Below are 13968 nucleotides of genomic sequence, written 5' to 3' on the forward strand. Positions count from 1 at the left end.
TAAAAACAAAACAAGACAGACAGACAGAGAGAGAGACAGAGAGAGAGAGAGAGAGAGAGAGAGAGAGAGAGAGAGAGAGAGAGAGAGAGAGAGAGAGAGAGAGATCAAAACATCAAACTACTTGGGTTCACTGGGTCCGCATTTCTCAGTGACAGCAGTCAACTGAGACTGAGAAGCTACCCTCTGAGTGGCCTTGGATCCACTGGCCTATATCAAGTGCTGCCGTGCTGCTACATGCATGTGTTTAGGTGATGTACCTGATCTCCTGTCAGAAATAAAGCTTAGGGCCCCTTTACTTCTTTTTAGATTTTTTTTTTAATTTTGCATCTGCATGAGTATACGCCCTGAGTATGTGGGTGCCTGCAGAGGCCAGAGGGTGTCAGAGAGATCTGGAAATGGAGCTACAGTGGCTGTGAGCTCCCTAACATGCATGCTCAGAACTGAATTTGGGGTCTTTGGAAAAGCAACAAATAATCTCAACTACTGAGCCACCTCTACAGACCATAAGGGCTTCATTTATATGTAACTAAGTAGCCCATTACTTAGTTACTTTGCATGAAAGGCATATTAATACCCTGTTTTATTTTATTTATTTATTTATTTATTTTTTGGTTTTTCGAGACAGGGTTTCTCTGTGGCTTTGGAGCCTGTCCTGGAACTAGCTCTTGTAGACCAGGCTGGTCTCGAACTCACAGAGATCCGCCTGCCTCTGCCTCCCAAGTGCTGGGATTAAAGGCGTGCGCCACCATCGCCCGGCTAATACCCTGTTTTATATACATATTATAAGCCTTCTCATCTGAGATTTTTAATCACTCACAAATATATATGAAATTTTAAAAGTCCAAGAAAACTCAACAAATGCTAGTGATATAACCCTTCAATTAAGGGTGGTTTTTACTTTTATCTCTATATTGAACATTTATTAAATATATTATAATAATTAACACTCCTTTCACAATTTGTAAACAACAACAAAAGTAATCCAACACTGGACAGGTACGTAAGTTTTTAAACTGACAAAGAAGAAAAACACATAAAATTTAGGGGAAAAAAGCCTGACTGTATAAAAGAAGAGAGGTTAATAAAGTCTACAGAAACTTTATTAAAGAACTTAATTTATACAGCACTTCAAGTAAAAGCTATACACTTTCTACAAGTGGTATTCAAAGGTCATAAAATGATCTATTCATAAGTAGACAAACATGTTTTGGGACATTAGCAGTTTAAAAGACAATTTTATCCAATTGTGAACATTAAAATTTTAATTAACAAGAATATCTTTATTCAGTCAATATTTATTACATTATTCTTCACACACTGTGGTTGTGTTCAGTCACAGTACTTGCTACACACTTAAGACAAGCAGGTGAAGCCAGGCAGAAATGTGTTGGTAAGCATAAAGAAAAGATGATCAATGCAGACCTCCAAGTAGGAGATCAGAAACATCTGAGAGAGATCATTTATACAGAAATCAACCTCGGTCTCCTACAGCTTAACAATTACCAAATCCTAGTATTTTCTTCTCCAAAAACTTCTGACTTCAACCTCTCTATTCCCAATGCCACGATCCACAAAGAAAACTTGGATCCTACTCACAATCAGGTATAAGCAATTCTCTCCTATGGTTTTCTTACCTGCCTTACCATATCCAACCACATTCTGTTCTTAACATAATCACTGTAATTAGTGATCTTTCAAACAATAGGTTACTGTTCAAACTTAGAAGTAGCCCTCAAAATAAAGCCTACAAACATTTAACAGTAATTTGCAATCTTTTTAAGATCTTGTCCCTGCTCACTTTTGCCACAACCCTAGTATTTTCCAGTTTACACTCGGTCACACAACCCTCTTTCACAATCACATCAGGGCCTACCATTTCTTTTTAACTCGTACTTTGCACAAGCTCTTTCTTTTGTTACAAATACAGAAATAAATCTCTTCACTTGGCAAATTCCCTGAAATCCCTTATTATTGAAAAGCCTTTCTTCATATCATCTCTTCTGTCCTCCCACTTTAAAAAGCCAACTGTCAACCAGACTTAGTGGTCTATGCCTTTAATCCCAGAGCTTGGGAGCCACAGGCAGGCAGATCTCTGTTGAGTTCAAGGTCAGTTTGATCCACATAGGGAGTTTCAGGACAGCCAGGACTACAAAGTGAGACTCTGTTTCAAAAACTAGAAACAATAATTTAAAAACAAAAACAAAACCACTTGATGTGCTGTTTCCCTCTGTATGCTATGATTACCACTGATAAATAAAGGAACTGCTTTGGGCCTATAGCACAGCTATAGGGGAACAGAGCTAGGTGGGGAAAACTAAACTGCATGCTGGGAGAAAGAAGGGTGGAGTCAGGGAGAAGCCATGGAGCCACCAAAGAAAGATTCTGGGAACTTTACCCAGTAAGCCACAGCCACATGGTGATACACAGATCAATAGAAATGGGTTAAATTAGTATAAGAGTTAGCCAATAAGAAGCTAGAGCTAATGGGCCAAGCAGTGATTTAATTAATACAGTTTCTGTGTAATCTGGGGCTAAGCAGCTGGGAACAAAACAAGCAGCCTCCTCCAACAACCACTGCCAGAGAACTTAACATCCTATATTTCTCAAGTAAGATTCTTCCATTAAAAGGTAATAAGTAAACAGGAACCAACCTATCTGTTTTTAGCTATAACACAGTAGTTAGAACAATGATGGGGGAGTGATTTCTTTCTAATCTGTTGCTTTCATTGGTTAATTAATAAAGAAACTGCCTAGGTCCATTTATAGGCCAGCCCTTAGGTGGGTGGAGTAAACAGAGAGAATGCTGGGAGAAAGAAGCCGAGTGAAGGAGTCGCCATGATTCTCCCACTCCAGACAGACGCAGGTTAAGATCTCCCTGGTAAGCCACCAGCTCGTGGTACTACACATAATATTAGAAATGGGTTAGATCAATATGTAAGAGCTAGCCAATAAGAGGCTGGAGCTAATGGGCCAGGCAGTGATTAAAAGAATACAGTTTCCGTGTAATTATTTCGGGGCATAAGCTAGCCATGTGGGCGGCCGGGTGCCGGGGACGCAGCCCTGCCGCTCTTATTACAACAGAACAATATCTCAGCAGTTGTATTTATTGAATAGTAATAATAGTTAATAAATGTTCAACTTATGCTTTGGAATTCTTTTGCTATTGTTTTGTTTTGGTCTTTTAGGGCAGGGCCTTTTATATATTCCAGGATGACTTGGAATTTGCTATGCAACCCAGGCAGGAATCTAACTCCTGATCTCGCTGCCAGTCTCTAAAGTGTTAGGATTACAGATGTGTACCACAGGTGTGCACCTCCACATCTGGCTTTGTTAAGTTTTCATACACCATGTTGGAAATTTCACTCCTTACATAAAGAAGCATTTTTATAAGAAGTGCTTCATAATACAAGGCATTAGAAATTTATTTACCATAAATAAACATAGATCAATGAACATCTGCTAGATATGGTTGAAAATATAACACTTATCTCCAATGTTTATAGGCAACTCTTCTTCACTCAGAATTTTATATGAATACCTAAAAGATGGCAAGACTAAAGGTGTAATGTTTTGTTATTGTTTATAAAGCTCTGAAAAGTTCTTTATTCTTTTAAATAATTTAAGAATAAAAATAAACAACTCTTGCTTCTAAATGACATAAAACTATTTTTCAAGATAAAGACTTTTAGAAGAGACTCTTTCAAATTAGAAGGCTAAAGTAGGAGTCCAAAGAACAAAAAAATATGTGACAATATTAATATGCTTAAGGAATGTAATCTTAACATTCTTACATAATCTTACCCATTTAAGACAGCTAAGTGAATCTTAGATAGGACTAGTTCTCACAGGGGTTTAAAGGGATTCCTGCTGGTAAAAGTTTTCTCTATGTGTCCATATTAATTAGAATATCATGCATTCATTCATACAACACCTTCAAAATTACTTTTCCCCCATTCCTTGATAAGAAAGCAAGATAAAATACTAATAGTTTGGCAGATGTGGACACGGGATTATTTACTTTATATTGTTATACATAAGTGGAAGTTTTCCCAGGAAATTTATATCACTTTGTATGTAACTTAGATTCCAGACACACAAATTTAAAACAAAAAGCTGAAAATTCCTATTTAGCAACCCACAGCACAAACTTTAACTGGGACTACAACTCTCTAATTTACCATGTCTACAATCTCAACATCAAAATGTCTGGTGCCCACAGAGGACAGAAGAGGGTGTTTGATCCTTTGGAACTGGGAATTACAGATAGCTATGAGTTATCATGTGAGAGCTGGGAATCAAACTCCAGTCCTCTGCAAGAGCAGTCAGTGCTCTTAACTGCTGAGCTAACTCTCCAGATCAATGATTAATATAACATATATGGCATCTTTCGAATTTGAAAAACATCTGTGCATTTCCAAATATTTCAAAGCAAAACCACTCATATAAGATCAAAAGAAACATCAAACAGCCATGACTAATTTGACTTGAGTAAAAAGAATTTTTCTCATCTGATGAGACTCAAAATACCGAAAGACAGCAGACATTGTACTATCTTTATAATTTAACACACTAAACCAAATCATAAATTTCCAATTGGATATGCTACCTTCTAAATGTATCCCTCCCTTCTAAGAACTGAACTCCTTGCTGCTATGGCTTATGCTTAACCCATTGTGATTATCATTAGAGAGGGAGCCTTGGGGAATAAGTGGGTTTTGATTAGATCACACGGGAGGGAGATGGCTGGGTGGATTGAATGCCTGTTTTGCATGCAAGAGGATCTTAGTTGAAATCTGTCACACTCAAGTAAAAAGTCAGCATGGAGGGATATATCTGTCATCCCAGCACAGGAGAAGTAGACATAAGCAAGGCATGGAGCTCTGGTCAGCCAGAATACTTGAACTGGTAAACTCCAGATTCAGAGGGCAACCCTATCTCAAAATATAAGGTAGAAAGTGAGAGGGAAAAACACATGACTTCACCTTCAGGTCTCTGCACAGGTATATGTTACATACAATATTTTTATTAATAAAGGTAAAATGAAAATTATTCACAGAATTTTTTAAGTACTGTAAGCAAGATTGTGGAAATATTTGAATTTTAGTTACTGAACTTACCCTAGTTTTAAAAAAGAAAAGAAAAAAATTTGAGGCAGAGTTGGCCTTGAATTTACTATGACTCTAACACCAAAGACAACACTGAGCTTCAGTTTTCCAGCCTTCACCTCCCAGATGCTGGGCACTATAGGCGCAAACCACCAGCCCTGGCGTGGCAAAAAAAAAAAAAAAAAAAAAGTTAAAGCTGTTTTGAAAATAGTGACTCTATTTTTAAAAATAATTTTTTTTCTCAAGCTCCAAAATAACTGTTTTATTTAACATAAAACATCTACCATTCAATTTATGGATCATCCTATCTGATTAATTCAGGTCTTTAGCACCCAAACAAGCCTGCTGGTCTGAGTCTTTGTACTATCACACACTTGGTTCTTCACCATGCTCTGCACGCACAACAATAAGCTATTACACAACAGGCAGATGAAGGCTTTAAAACACTGTAGCACTACATGCCACTTAGCATGCCAAGTTCCCACAGGTGCTCGGTGGGTGTTCTGAATCCAGGCCATAGTTGCAGTATTAAGAATTCCAGAACACTACCTCCAAAGCACAGAAATAAACACCTTCAAGATTAAATCATAAAATTTACTATTTTAAACTTCCTAGTATATAAGGATCTCTCTCACTTCTATGAATTCAGAACTATGATTAACACATGGAGATAAGCCAGTATTTGTTTTAACAACAAAAGTAACTTTTCTTCTACATACCCATATATAGTCACAGACTTAAAGATGTCTTAATATTAAGATATAAATGCCAATATTTGAACTAGAAATAAAGACTCTGAGTGAAATGCCCAACCCTCTATCCCAAATATATACAAACTAAAGCTTCACAATTATATACTCTCTCCTTCAGGTCATCCAATCTCTTATTCAACAATAAATTCTAGTAAAGAAATAATTGTAATCTTAAACCTAAGCTTCCCAACCCAATGACTGAAAGACGACAAGAGAAATAAAGCTTACTTCCACTAAACAATGAAAACTGTAACAACACTTTGGCCATTTTGTCATGTCACTATAACAGGTTACATTTCCAAACACCACTGAACAAGAAAATTATGTTACAAAATTTTACATATTGCATAGCTAACCCAAAAAACTAGAGATTAAATATAAAATTCCACCTTAGAAAAATTTTAAGGTAGTCTAGAGGCTACTGTACTATTCCAATACGTACACAGGGAACTATTTGTTTCCATTTACTTTGCCCACTAAATATTCATTGGTGCCTATCATGCTTTACCTCATTAGGCAAAATTTTCCAATAACAAAAGCTTAACACTAAAAGTTCTAAACCATATCATTCAGATTGGAGATCTTTCTGAAATACATATTTTTAATCTTTGGAAAATTATACCAGTTGACTTCTTTATGATACTTGATTACCCCTAGATTATTCTATCTATAAGACACACCTTGAAAAATTCCGCATGCTTACAAATTAAACTGTTATAAAATCAAATACTACCTTTGAAAAACTACCTTCCACTCAAGTGGTGGAGGCACATGCCTTTAATCCCAGCACTAAGAAGGCAGTTTTTGCGATTTCGAGGCCAGCCTGGTCTACAGAGCAAGTTCCAGGACAGGCTCCAAAACTACACAGAGAAACCCTGTCTCAAAAAACCATAAATGAATGAATGAATGAATGAATGAATGAATGAATGTCTTCCGATTGCCCTTTCTATTTGTTATGAGACATTTCTCTACAGCACACACTGGTCTGGAACTCACGACAATCAACTGTTGGGATTACAGTCACCATACCCAGCTCTCTACTCTTTCCAGTTTCCCAGGCTCTTGCTGTCAATTCTCTTACAGTTCTTAGGAGTAATTTCAGCCTTTTTACCATTTTCTAATTATTTTAATTGCATATTATGAGAGTTTTTTTTAAAGGCCTAAATTAAACTCTGAAGGGTTCTAAGGATTTTTTAAAAATTGTGTATTTGAGAACAAAAATAGCCTATTCAGTTTGTCTGGGGCTCTGCATTATTAGTAACTTTTAAAGTAACTTTCTACAAAGAATCTACAAGGTCAAAACATTGTGTTAATACATTAAAGAAACAATAAAGAAAAGCAACCAATGCTCAACATGAATTGTATGTTTCAACAAAAAGACATTAGGCAAATCATTACAAAATGATAAATGTTACAATAGAGAAAATATAGATTCTTAATATAGAGATTAAAATATAGAGATCAAAAGTCTTCCAAATGACACGATATCAAACTGAGAACTGACTTTTGGCCCGAAAAGACACACTGGTAGTCCCAAAGCAGACAATATCAGAAATTCTTAGTTTCCTAAGAACTTTGAAATATATGGGATATTATATATAACATTTTAAGGTAACTGCTGAAATATAAAAATAAAAAAAACAGAAAACACCAAATTTCTTTAAGTTTCACTATATCCTTCAAGAAACATTAAGTAATACTGTATAAAAAATTATTTAACTTCTAGATGTGGTAGCTATAATCTCAGGACTTGGGAGGGAGAAGATTGCTGATTCCAGAACAGTCTGTATGACCTAAGGAGACCCTTTCTCAAACTACAACGAATCCCTCAGTCCCCAAGTATAGACAATAAATAAAGCACACGAAGCTCCCCATCAGGATCTAACAGCTGACCACTGAGTCAGGACCACCTAAGAAATGGGCACTGTCAATTAAGTATAAATATAAGGTTTTATTATTTATACTCAGAAGGAATACGTTTATATAATAAAATTAACTGTGTCCTAAGTATATAACTATCATCCTTTATTTATTGCCTAAAAGATACTTAAATATAAATTTGAAATACATCATCAGTAAGCCTCACATTTATCACAAACTAGGCTGATGCATTCTCTTCGTATTTCATTAAAATATTTATCAAAATTAAGTAAAACTTAAAAAAAAAAACAAAAACAAAAAAAAAATTAAGTAAAACTTTTAAGCAATAATTTGAATGAATACTCCTTGACATTAATACTGGTCAATAGTTGAAGGCCAAAACTGAATTAGGTACACAGGAAATAACCACTAAAAATATAAATTATAACGAAAATCTCAGTAGGGCTTAAAATATTGGATGGCATATCAGAGAGATAGTTCAGTGAGTTAAAGCAAGTGGTCCCAAAGCCTGAGTTACATCATGGGACCCACATGATGAGTTTTATTGATGATGCATTTCAAACATACACTGTGACATCCATTTGTCTGTACACATATATACCTCAAATAAAATTTTAGGGATTTTTATAAAATATTATTGAAATCCAAATAGCTAGTCCACATAATTTTCAAAATGAACCTAATGTATAACCCTTGTTCTTTTTCTACCCTTCAGCTACCACACACAGGGCATGTCCTCCAGTGAGCACTGCCAGTTACACAAGCAGTCTCAGCCTTACTTCATCTGCACTTGTCATGACAGAGCGGTTACCGCAATTGACACATATGTAAGTGTGACTTGACTAATTCATTAAATACGTATTTAATGAAAGTGGGAAACAAGGGGTATTTACCTCTGAATTCTCAGCACCTAAGACAAGTACGACATATGCAAATTATAACCCTGAAGAACTACCTAGCATAACAGAAAAGTTAAAGACTGCACTACCAAGAAAGGCTTGAAAGCCAAGTGGTCAATACAAGAACTACAAAACTAGAAAACTTGAAATATTAACTGATAAAATTAATTTTATTAATTATTATTTTAAATTACCTGTGTTAGAACAAGCCATTTACTCATTACCTCTAGGACATTAGAAAAAAGGTGGCACTCCCTATACAATCCCAGCACTCAAGACACTGAAGGAGGTTTGAGTTGCAGACCAGTCTGGTGTTTCAGGGTTTGAGGGCTATATAAGATTGTGTCTCACAAAGGTGGGAGTGCAGAGAGGAAGGAAAAATTAAAAGATCTTTTTGGTACGTGTGTGTGCTGGTATGTGTATGTGTGTGCGCTGGTGTGTGTATGCTGGTATGTGTATGTGAGTGCACTGGTGTGTGCATGTGTGTGCGCTGCTATGTGTATGTGTGTGCACATGTACACAAAGGTCAGAATAAGGTGGCTTCCTCTTTTTCCTCTTTCATTCTCATACCTTTTTTTTTAAAGAAAGGTTCTCTCGGCAGATCTCGATCTCACCCCTTCACTATACAGGGAACAAGACCAGGCCCTACCAATCTCTGGGGAGGCACAGGTCAATGCTGGGGATCCAAGCTCAGGTCCTCATGCTTGCACAGCAAGTATTTTACCTACTGAGTCATCTCCCCAGGCCCAAATAAAAGGTTTATCAGCTATAAAAATCATATAATTAAAATGGTAGGACTTCTAAATAGCAATGGAGAATAAATAACATATAGCACCATTAGAAATTCATAGTGCTATAAAGACAGCACAGAAACAATCCATAAAAATCTCTCAGGTATACTTAATGGGCTGATTTCATCTTTCTAAAGACCTCCTTTAATGATTTAGACACCCACAGTATGTTCATTCTTGCCCATAAAGGAATCCCTTCCTGTACAAACTGCACTACCTTTTGTTATCACTTCTGACCTTCCTAAGCTGTAATTAGGTAGTATGAGATCTAACAGGTTTTCTTTCAAACCGGACAACAAGAACTACATACTTAGTCAAGAAACACAGGTTATCATCTCAAAAGCTTAAGAGTTGCTTTAGAGTCTTTTTACATGTTCCACCTTTATTTCACTAACTAACGACATTTTGCTAAAAAGTTGAGGCCAAAGAAAATGCATCAAATAAAAACTATTTTACCTTAAGATAGGTACCTATTTTAAAATACAACCTTTTTTTCACATTTAACAAATGTTTTCTCCACCCTATACTGATTAACAAGCACATTTCAAATATTCTGCAACAGTCCAAGTTCAAGCACACTACAAGTACCCTGTAACTTATGAAACTTCAAATGTTAAGTCAAGATTAGACAAGAGATAAGAATACTGGAAGCTTACTTCATTAAGAGGAAACACTTCTAAAAAGATCTATAGGGCACAGCTTTGATTTGGTGTAGCATGTGTATGAAAACTAAGCAGCTAAAAATATAAAAATAGCAGTTACGTTCATGCTTTAGTTCATCAGCCATAATTATAAAATGTATAATACAATATATAATGCAAGAAATATGGTCAGGCTAACAAGAAATAAATTATCTTGGTAAGGCTAACAAGAAATAAATTATCTACCAACCTAATCACAACTCATTTCAGTATCACTTTACATACCATTCTGCTGCTAAATTACAAAGCCAATGTCAATTCACTTACGACAAAGCAGTTATCCATTCACTAATAGTCTAACAAAAATAAACACTGTCACTTCCTAACATCTAAATTCCCTCCCTTAATAATTTAGATAGTTTTATAAACAAGAAGTTTTACACAAGTTTTACACCAAGTCTAAGTTATCAACCTCAGCACTCACTGAGGTAACTTATTTGTTTGGTTGCTTTTTTGGTTTGAATCACGTCTTATTTAAAATAAATATTGTTTGCCTCTTCACATATGAGAGACAGATGAAGGGCAGAGCAATTGAACCTGAGAGACATTCTTTCACTCAATCTTCACCCTTACATCTACACATACAAGGTCTAGTTTTTGTTTTGTTCTAAAATACCAAGGGTTTTTATATGTGGATTACCTTTTAAAACACACTAGCCTTTCAGAAATATTATAACATACAAGAAATATTGGTAATTCAGCATATTTTAAAAACAAGTATGACTGAAATTCAGCTATTTGCACAAAACATCCCAATTTTATTCACAATTGATATGGATAATCAAAGACAAAAATATGCATTTGGGGTTGGAGAATAGCTCGGCAGTTAAGAGCACTGGCTGCTCTTCCAGTGGGTCCAGGCTCGATTCCCAGCAAGCACACGGCTGCCCTCAACCTTCTATAGCTCAAGTTCACACCTGGCTGTTCACAGCCTCTGGACTCCAGTTCCAGGAATCTGAGTATCCCGGCCTCTGCCAAGTATGCATGTGCTACAGACACGTGTAAGCAAAACTCATACATATAAAATAAATACATTTATATCTCATCAACTGTTCAGAAGTCACCATGAAATTATTTTATATAGATACTTTTAGTTTATATCTGGGAGAGGGAGAGCCTTTATGTCCTATCCCAGTCACATAAAGAACAGCTATTTAATTATTATTTATTCATTTTATTTATTTATTACAGAGCTAAGAAAATCAAACACGGAGCAAATACAACTCTACCACTGAGCTACATCCTTGACTCAACGTGACAATATTTTAAAAGAATTTATGAAAGCATATCAAAAATACTAATCCTTGGTTCCTATTTAAACATAAAGTACTTCAAATGTATGATTTGTCGTTTACATGATGATTTAGAATCTGTGCTTGCTACAATTACCAAAAACATCTCTGATCTACTTTCCGATTATGACATCTTAAAAAAAAAAAAAAAACTAAAAAGCAATCCAGGTTCACAATATGAATGTATCTCTTTATACCATCGCTTTTCTACCCATACTAACTTCTGAGTGAGAGAAAACAATGACGTATCACAAGACAAGTGCCAACGGAGACAAACACAGTTTCTTCAGGAACTGAGTAAGCACCTTGGGAAAATGTACTCTAAAGCGAGGCCAAGACCATAACTCCAAACTGAGATTTCAAGAGTGTGGTTTCATGTTAGCTTTACATTACATTGACTCCTTTGAAAGGTACAAATCAAGCAAAACCCTTTATTTGTCTATTTTACTTTGCAAATGCATACTCAAACTAACAAAAATACTTTATGTCTTAAGTTTAAAAGGCTTTATATATACACTTAAATACTTTTTAAGCACTCAGCCAAAGTTCCATGTTTGGAAAATGATTACATATTTAGGTATTTATCCAAAATCTTTATTTGTCACATGAAAAAATTGATAAATTAAAATATATTTGTAATTTACTTTGTAGAATGTTACAAATTGTGAAGAGCTAAATCTCTAAATTTCTTCAAGTACATAGCAAAGAACAGTTATAAAGGCCATGCCAAGGCGAGGTGACAGTGAAGACCAGGAGTGCACTAATAAAATTAAAAGTCTTTGTCAGTGCTGATGACTAAAACACAAAAACACTCGGTTGCACAAGTGTACCCTGGGATTCTAAAACACAGCAACCCCAAGTGTTTGATTCGGCAACCCCTCTGAGAAGATGTTGGAACTTCTGGCATGTATGAAGAGCATACAAGATTATACAGGTGTAAGAGACTAATCATCATGCTGGAGACCACTTTACCACACAAGCCACGACTGCAACCTAATTTTTTCTTCAGCATCCCTAGAGTCCTCAAAATTATTACGGTCTAGATCGCAAAACAGCGTTTCCTCTTTTACACAAACCAACAGAAAGAAAATCAAATCTGCAAGTGTAAAGGGGAGATGAGATGGGAAACACAACCCCAAAGCATCTTCTTTCCAATTCCCGAAAAGACATGTATTCCACCTGTTTGTAAAGCCCTACTTGCACAGTTAACACAAACCCTTTGAAAGGGAATGGGGGAAAAGAGGGAGAGAGGAGAGGGGAGAGAAGGAGGGGAGGCGGGCAAATGACTGCTTCGGAGTCCTTATTCTTCTACCTAGGCATGGGGGAGGGGATGGTACAAAACAATGGATACCGAGGGGCTGGGGGAAAATCGTATCGCCCTGCAGCCTCCAGCGTTCCTAGCTGGGGGCGGAGAGTTACACTACTTTTCCTCTAGCCCTGAGAGCCAGCACGGAGATTGCCATCAGGCTTGCTAACAGGGCGGTCTCGGCGGCCACAACTCCTTCCACCCGGCAACACACCCAAAGCCAGTTCACTACTCCGCACGCAGGGTCTGCGCAAAGGCGCCCGCCAAGCGCCCAGGGCTTTGGGAAGGAGGCGCCGAGACCCCACCCCACAGCCCCACGGCCGCGCCCGCCCGCCCGCCCGGCGCCAACAGTCCCCACGACCCCCGGCGGCCCGTAGTCCCGGCCGGGCGGCGCAGAGAGCTGAGAGCAGCCCGGGCGAGCGCGACTGACCGTCTGCCCCGGGCCCGCGCCCGAGGGCTGTCCCAGCCGCCGTCTCCGCAGTAGGCCCAGCCCGGTGCTGTCAGGGGCGGCCGGCTGCTCTCGGCGCCCCGCCCGCTGGCCCCGTGCAGGCAACGGCTCCGAGGACCAGGGGCTCCGGGCCGTGGCACCCCGGAAAGCGGCCGCGGCGCCTCCCAGGGCCCAGACCCCTCAGGCCTCGCCCGGCCCCGGAGGTTCGAGCCTGTCAGGACGTGTGGGGCCTCCCCCTACCGACAGCCAGCCGGACCGCCCGGCGAGCAGGAAGGCAGCAGGGCTGACCCCAAGGCGCCCCCTCCGCCTCGCCCGCCGCAGGTTGTCGTCGGGACCCGGACTCCGCCAGCCCCGCTCACCTCCTTCCTCCTCCTCCTCCTCCTCCTCCTCCTCCTACTACTCCTCCTCCTCGTCCTCCGCTCCCAGAGCGACGCTCCCCTGCCAACGCCCCCCGCCCCTCCCCCACTCGCCCCGCCCCTCCACACACTCCGGCTCCAATAGCCCCGCCCCGGGCCTCCTAACAAGCCTGGCATTCGCTAGGAGGAATAGATGGGCGGAGCTAGATCAAATGCAGTTGTCCAATCAGAGGGAGGCAGTGCTGCCAGTTTCCCTTTCCCCGCCCTTTTCCTTTCCTCCCGCGGCTGTGAGCGGTCTCCCGCCCACTGGGCGCCGCTGGCTAGCTCGGCCACAGAGAAAGCCTCCAGCCGGGTAGAGAAACAACTCCCAGGCGGAAGTGACGGTGGAAGGCCAGGCAGCCATAATTGATAATGGCAAGAGGCGTTTCCTGTCTCCC

The 13968-nt window shown here is 38.9% G+C and overlaps 1 protein-coding gene across 3 annotated transcripts in view; it reads right to left on the reverse strand.

Annotated features, from left to right (window-relative positions):
* Positions 1 to 13968, reverse strand: part of Shoc2 (SHOC2 leucine rich repeat scaffold protein) — a 79939-nt gene that overhangs the window by 65505 nt on the left and 466 nt on the right. The window contains exon 1 of one of the 3 annotated variants that reach the window (XM_057779479.1): positions 13158 to 13412. The exons of 1 other annotated variant lie outside the window; for it this stretch is intronic. The gene's annotated coding sequence lies outside the window, so the exon portion shown is untranslated. Of the gene's footprint in view, positions 1 to 13157; positions 13413 to 13968 lie in introns of those variants that run through there. One more of the 3 variants, XM_057779477.1, reaches the window with a different exon arrangement.

The sequence above is a fragment of the Chionomys nivalis genome, chromosome 8 (genome assembly GCF_950005125.1).
Source record: "Chionomys nivalis chromosome 8, mChiNiv1.1, whole genome shotgun sequence".
Taxonomy (NCBI): domain Eukaryota; kingdom Metazoa; phylum Chordata; class Mammalia; order Rodentia; family Cricetidae; genus Chionomys; species Chionomys nivalis.